The sequence below is a fragment of the Brassica oleracea genome, chromosome C9 (genome assembly GCF_000695525.1).
Source record: "Brassica oleracea var. oleracea cultivar TO1000 chromosome C9, BOL, whole genome shotgun sequence".
Taxonomy (NCBI): domain Eukaryota; kingdom Viridiplantae; phylum Streptophyta; class Magnoliopsida; order Brassicales; family Brassicaceae; genus Brassica; species Brassica oleracea.
In genome coordinates this window covers 19,459,222-19,466,712 of record NC_027756.1, presented here as the reverse complement: position 1 = coordinate 19,466,712, position 7,491 = coordinate 19,459,222, and the positions used below count along the sequence as shown (strand labels likewise).

At 44.8% G+C, this 7,491-nt stretch overlaps 1 pseudogene; it reads right to left on the bottom strand.

Moving 5' to 3' along the window:
- Positions 1 to 7,491, bottom strand: part of LOC106314507 — a 10,715-nt pseudogene that overhangs the window by 1,740 nt on the left and 1,484 nt on the right.

Here is a 7,491-nt window from a genome sequence, read left to right as displayed (position 1 = left end):
AAGATGGAGAAAGTGTTTAAGTGTTTGAAGAGAAAGAAGCTTTGTGAAGAAGAAAGCTTTTATAACTTAGAAGATGATTCTTATTACTTAGATGATTCTTAGAAACTTGGATACTTCTTGATGATACAAAATGAAAGGGGAGTGGAGGTATTTATAGCCTCCAAAATACAAAATATCTTACATATTTTAATCCTAAATCTAGAGAATTCTACCATAATATCTAAGATTTTTTATTATAATTATCTAGATAATTTTATGAGAATATCTAGATTTTTATTATAAAGAGGTGGAGGATAATTTTAGATAGCCTTGACTATTTTGATACATATTCTCCAGTGACAAGAATAACATCAATAAGACTGATGATAGCTATCGCAGCCTTAAGATACTTAGTAAATTATTAGCCCAAAATGTGATCCAAATCAAGTTTAACTTTCAACAAGTTTGGAGAGGGTTTTGCCAAGACTTGTAAGATGAAAACAAAAGCAGTGAAAGTCAGATGGCAGCAGGCGTTGACCGTTGTCGCGAATCTACTCGGATACCATTCCCAAAATTTGTACGACAATCTAAAACTCTATTAGTGCTATATATGTATGTCTTCAAATATATGTTTCTACGTGACATTTTACAATGTTTTCTCGTTGTTTCATGTTAGCAATAACGAAGCAAAAATGATTGAAGCAATCGTCAATGACCTTTTGGGCAAACTGAATTTTACTCCATCAAAACATTTTGAGGAATGTGTTGGCATTGAAGATCATATTGCAGAGATGAGCTTGCTGTTGGATTTGGAATCTGAGGAAGTAAGGATGGTTGGGATATGGGGTCCTTCGGGAATTGGCAAGACTACCATTGCAAGAGCTCTATTTAGTAGACTCTCTCGTCGGTTCCAGTGCAGTGTTTTCATTGACAGGAGATTCATATCTAAGATTATGGAAGGTTATAGGGGAGCCAACCCTGATGACTATAACTTGAAGTTGAGTTTGCAAAGGCATTTTCTGTCTGAAATTTTAGGCACAAGGCACACACAGATAGATCACTTAGGCGCGGTGGAAAATAGGTTAAAGAATCAGAAAGTCCTTATCTTTATCGATGATTTGGATGATCAAGTGGTGCTATATGTATTGGCGGGTCAAGCTCATTAGTTCGGAAGTGGAAGCAGAATCATTGTGGTTACAAAAGATAGACATTTTTTTAAGGGCTCATGGGACTGATTATTAGAGCTAGTGAAGCTCGAGCTCAAGCTCGATGAAGATGGTGATGAAGAGAGAGAGAGAGTATAGTTTGTTAGAGATGTAAAAACTATACTTTCACTTAATCAAAATGTAACCGTATACAATCAGTATTTATATGTACATTGAGAACCGGTTTAATCATATCTACAATCCGGTATAATAATAACTCTAACAAGATGGAATGAATACCCATCTTGGACATTAAGGTCTTGAAAACACTCGGCTGAACCGCTTTAGTGAATAAATCAGCAAGCTGATGTTCACTCTTGACGTGCATAGTCTTCAAGAACCCACTCTGCAACTGTTCCCGAACCACATGGCAATCATTCTCGATGTGTTTTGTACGTTCGTCGAACACGGGGTTAGAGGCTATATGTAACGCAGACATATTGCACAGAACAATGTTGCAGGGGCAGAGGGAGAGCTGTGAAGAGACTGAAGCAGAGATGTTAACCAAATGAGCTCACAAGTCGCATCTGCCATTGCACGATACTCCGCTTCAGAACTGCTTCGTGAAACCGTCGGTTGCTTCTTCGAACGCCAAGACACCAAAGAGGTACCAAGGAACATACAATAGCCGGTAATGGAGCGTCGAGAATCAGGCCATGTAGCCCAGTCTGCATCACTAAATGCAGTCAAGGTAAGATCAGGGTCAGCTGGATAGAATAAACCTTGTGCAGGATCATTCTTCAAGTACCAAAGCACATGATAAGCAGCCGTAAGATGATCAGATCGTGGAGCTGCCATAAACTGACTGAGCTTATGCACAGCATAAGTAATGTCCGGTCTTGTGTGGGTTAAATATAAGAGACGACCCACAATCTTCCTGTAAACAGAGGCATCAGGAAGTAGAGTACCAGTAGACTCATATAATTTCTGATTTGGTACCATAGGTACTGTAACAGGCTTGCAGCCGAGATAGCCTGCATCCTGAAGAAGCTCCAATGTGTATTTCCGTTGGTTAAGAGAGATCCCTGTTGAATTCCGAGCAATCTCAAAACCCAAGAAATACTTAATAGGACCGAGGATACGTAGTTTGAATGCAGCTTGAAGCACTTCTTTGAAGCGAGCTATAGCTGCTTCATCATTGCCTACTAGCAAGATATCATCAACGTAAATCAGTGCTGCAATAAATAGGTTTGATGTACGCTTCACAAACAGAGAATGATCCGCATGAGCTTCAACAAAACCCTCATGGAAGAAAACAGCAGAAAGCTTGTGATTCACTGTCTCGATGCCTGCTTGCGTCAATAAAGAGACTTGTGAAGACGACATACAGAACCCGGAGGGACTGCCTTGCCTGTTAATGCTTCATAGCCTTGAGGGATCGTCATGTAGATTTCCTCATCCAAATCACCATTGAGGAAAGCGTTGCTAATGTCCAACTGCAGAGTAAACCAGTTCCGAGCAGCAACAAGACTGAGGAGGAGCCGAAAATTTCCCAACTTGGCCACCGGTGAGAACGTATCAATATAATCAAGGCCCTCCAATTGAGTGTAACCTTTAGCCATCAAACGAGACTTGGGACGTTCAACCGTTCCATCAGGGTTGTACTTGTATGTATTCACCCATTTACAACCAACCGGATGCTTTCCCTCAGGCAGTTGACAGATAGACCAAGTGCAAGTGCTCTCTAGAGAATTCATTTCAGTTTTCATTGCCCCCTTAAACTCATCGGAACAGATAGCCTCATGAAAAGTCTTTGGGGGCAAAGGTTGTGGTAAGGTTTAACAAAAAATTTCGATGATCAACAGAAACATTATCATAGGACAAGAAAGCAGATATCGGATATGAAGTTGTATGAGTAGAATAAAAAAGAAAAGGAGACTTTTGCAAAAGATAACAATGATACTGATCCAAGTAAGCAGGAACCTTAGTTTGACGCCTAGCACGATTAACAGGTTCAACAGGATTGACTACAGAAGAATCATCATTAGACATGACAGGCGGTAAAGAAACAACATGATCAGGTTCAACATAATGAAACATAGAAGAATCAGAAGAAGTCGACGAACCTAGATCAAAGAAAGCCGGAAATGGCGAATCAGGGACAGGAAGAGGTAACACATGTTGACCAACGATATCAGATTCAGATGATGCAGGAAAATTTTTAGAAAATGGAAAAGTAGTTTCATGAAAAATCACATTGCGAGAAATCGAAATCACATTAGTATGAAGATCAAGAACCTTGTATCCTTTATAACCATTAGGATATCCAAGAAACACACAAGGAGAAGCACGACGAGAGAATTGATTTCGATCTTTAAGCAATGTTGATGTGAAACATTGTGGGAACCGAAATTCACACCGTCGATTATAATAAATAATAATGGAGGAAAACCGAGTGAACCCGTTTTTCCTTGAAGGTCAGAATTCTCAGCGTAATCACTTTAGAACGATAAAAAGATAGATAATCGCTCAGAGGCGTTTTATTGAATAGTATGAATACAAGATTTCTCCGAGAGGAGTAGAGATATGCTAACTATCAGAACTACAGGACAAGAGGAGGCCAAGACGTCCTACGCCTTGCCGTCATAGTCTAACCACCTAAGCCATAAGTTCTCTAAGCTAGCAGGAGTTCTCTAATTCTAAATTCTCGGATCCCCTTTTCTTCTGCTCCTGCTCTCCTTATATAGTCGCTCTAGGTCGGTTGCCCAACCTTCGCCTTCGGGCCCAAGTCTTATCTCTTTTGGGAATATTCCATTTTTCGTCGATATTTGATAGTTATCCCTGAATCTTTACATTTATCATTGGAAACTTAGCATTTATCGTATTTCTACGAGTTAGGACAAACCGTCATAACTTTTATGGGCTCGAATCCCGTCTGAGAGCGTAGATGGACCTCTAAACCAGTTTGGATCCTTGCGGACTGTCCTTAGGCCTTTTGGCGTTTATACGATTTCTCAGTTTTGGTCATAAAAGTTCGAGAATAACTTTAATCGAAACAAGAAGTATATGGTCCCGAAGGTCGGATATCACAGCTATACAGAAGATACGGGAGTCGAAGTAAGTCGGACAGGCTGGGATCAGGTCGAGCTCGCCGGCCGAGCCGACTATCGTGACGGTTGAACTCGCCGGCGAGCACAACCACACGACGGTTCAGCTCGCCGGCGAGCTGACCGGCGCGATGGTTGAGCTCGCCGGGCGAGTATAACAACATGTCGGTTCAGCTCGCCGGCGAGCTGACCGACGTGATGGTTGAGCTCGCCGGCGAGCTGACCCGCGTGATGGTTCAGCTCTCCGGCGAGTGGCTTTTGTGCTTGATTTGCTCATTTGTTCACTTCCGATCTTTCTTTCAGTGAATGTTTTGCGAGAAATTCGTGAATAAGAAATAATCATAGCCGTTGATTTCAAAATAACCATTTTTGACCCCAACAGTTAGCCCCCCAGCCCGTAAGAGTCGGAGACGATTTTGCGGGCGAATGATGTGAATTAGAAATCGAAATCGTTGGCTAATATTATTTATTGCAGAAATCCACGTCACCCTCATATCCTTATAAGTAGCAACTCACCACTCCTCATTCTTCACACATCTCTTTCTCTCACATTCTCTTTTCTTCAAACAACCTATCGAGAATGTCTTTCTCCCCAAGTGAAAAGAAAAGCTCCGACGTCGAGATGGGTGAGGCCAACTCGGTACTTCCAACTCCGGCCATGCATGAAGCTACTCCAACCTTCGTCGCCGGGTTTCTTTCTTTCAAAGAGAGACTGTCCAGATGCAGTGCCGAGAAGAAGGGGGTCGGATTCAGCCTGAGGTGCCAGCTATCCTTTCTTCGCCAGCGATGCCGACCTCGGCTGGAGGAAACAAGTCCCCTGGTGATGCCACGCCCCTTGCAGAATCGGCCATGGTTCCTGTTCAAGTTCCGGAGGTCTCGGCTCAACCCTCGGGCTCTTCGACCACACCAGTCCCAGCTCCTAAGGAGGAGAAGGCGACGGAGTTGATGCCTCCGCCTTTGGATAGGAAGGAGATCGTCCTAGGGCTTCCCGCGTCCAGTGCTGCTCCTTTGACCAAAAGTCACAAGAGGACTGGCGCTGCAACCGAGACCGTCAAGAAGAGGGGATGTACCGCTGGCGCGGAAGGGGAGCCCTCGGGACCTTTGTCGCAACACCGTGCCAAGGTTTCTTTTGACTATTTTCAGCATAAGCCACCTTGTTCTACGATTATCCTGACCCTTATTTCATGTATAGTTTGTATCCCTGATTGACGGGATGCTCAGCGACTGAGGATCAGAGATAGAACGTTCGACAAGGGGCCTGGCTGAATCGCCAGAGGCATTGAAACAAGCCGGCGCCGCGTTGAAATCTACTGAAGCTGCTCGTGCTGCTGAGCTCTCTCAGCTGGAGGTTCGGGTCAGCGATCTCGAGCGGGACCTCGGAAAGTCGGCGAGCGCATTGTTCAAGCTGAAGAAAGAGAAGAAGAGCAAGGATTCCGAAGTCCGTCGTCTCCAGCGTGAAATACAGAACCGAGAAGAGTCGAGGACTGTTGTTTCGAGGGATGATTTTCACGCTCGCCTGACGAGGATGGCTGTTCTGTTTGATTCCCTCATGGCAGTCTGTGAGAAAGACCTGGCTCTGGCGAGCATCGAGGGAAGCCTGAACGAGATCCACCTGCTCAAAGGCGACATGGCTCCGACTCTGGACTCCGAAGAAGCCAGGCTGTTGTCTCGCAAGGAGGAGTTGAAGGCTTCTGACGGGGACTTCGACTCGATCCTCTCTCAGCTGCACGAGTGCACCCTCACACCGCGTTTGGGAGAGATCGAGTGGCAAGGCCCCGTGGCTGAAGAAGGTGGAGATGTTGCGAGCGGGAGAGGAAATGACGAAGCGGCCGAGGGAGGTGATGGCTGTGGGGTTGAGGATGAAGGTGGTGCTCCGAGGAGTGCTTAGGGTAACGATCGTTTAGGGGATTTTTTTTATTTTTTGTTTTGGCCTGTTTATGAAGCCACAGTTTGCATATTTCGGGACTGGCCGTTGGTGGCTTTGAATCTCTGCCCTTGTTAGGGCCTTTTGTATAATGCTTGGCTCAATCTATAAAACCTTTTTGGCTTATTATAAATCGAGAGAACTCTGGGTTTTTCGAAGTTAGAGGTTGAAAGAGTGAGTTGTCATCTCGTTCCTTGCCCCCGGACGATCACCGTATCCATAGGCTGTTGAGCGCGGAGCTTTTGCTTTGTGCGAGGACTGGTGAAAACGTATAGACTTAAGTGAAGAGACAAGTTTTGGGATCTCATATCGGGATGTCGATATTATGCCTTTGAGATGTCAGGATCCAGTAACACTGGGTTTAGGGCAAGACCAAGGTTTACTTTCGGACTAAGGCTATGCGATGACAAGTCAGCTTTCATTTTTTCGCTGATTTAGGCGTTCTGGGCGAGTTCTGGACCGCCGTTCTAGCCGTTCGTCGGATAGTGGGCTTAGCGACAGTAGCGTCGCGTTTTTTTTTTTTTGTAAAAAGTTTCGAAAAGATCGACTTTTTGAAAGTTGTGGGAGTATACGAGTATAGGTACCCATTCCCCTTTTTTTTAAGATGGGGGGATAGCTAAACTTGCTGGGCGAGCTGCCTACGTACCCTTTTTTAGGGGATCAAGCCATCTCGTAGTTCTTTGGATCCACTTTAAGATTAGTGGTAGTATTTCTTAAGATGCATCGCGTTCCAGGTTCTTTGGATCTTGACGTCCTGCATGTTTGCGATTTGGTATGATCCTGGTCGGACTACCTTTATGACCTTGTATGGACCTTCCCAGTTTGCTCCCAGTTTTTCTGCGTTACGTTCGGAAGTGTTTTGGAAGACTTTGCGAAGGACCAGCTCGCCTTCTTTGAACCTGCGATGGCGAACGTTTGAGTTGTAGTATTTTGCGGCGGCGTGCTGGTAATTTTGGATTCGTATGAGAGCTTGGTCTCGCCGCTCGTTAATAAGATCGAGTTCGTCCAGCAGCATCGCGCTGTTCAGATCTTCTCGTTCGGGGAGGAATCTTCTCCATACTCCGGGAAATTCTACTTCCGCGGGGATCATACATTCCGTTCCGTAAACGAGGGCGAATGGGGCTTGACCCATAGCCTGTCTCGGGGTCGTACGATGCGACCAAAGAACTCCTTCGAGCTCTTCTGCCCATCACCCCTTTTTTGCTTCTAAGCGCTTTTTTAACCCGTCGAAGACGGTTTTGTTGATGGTATCTGCCTGGTCATTGCTCTGAGGATATCTGGGAGTCGACTTAGTCAGTCGTATCTTCCACTTCTCGCAGAATGCATCGAATCGGGC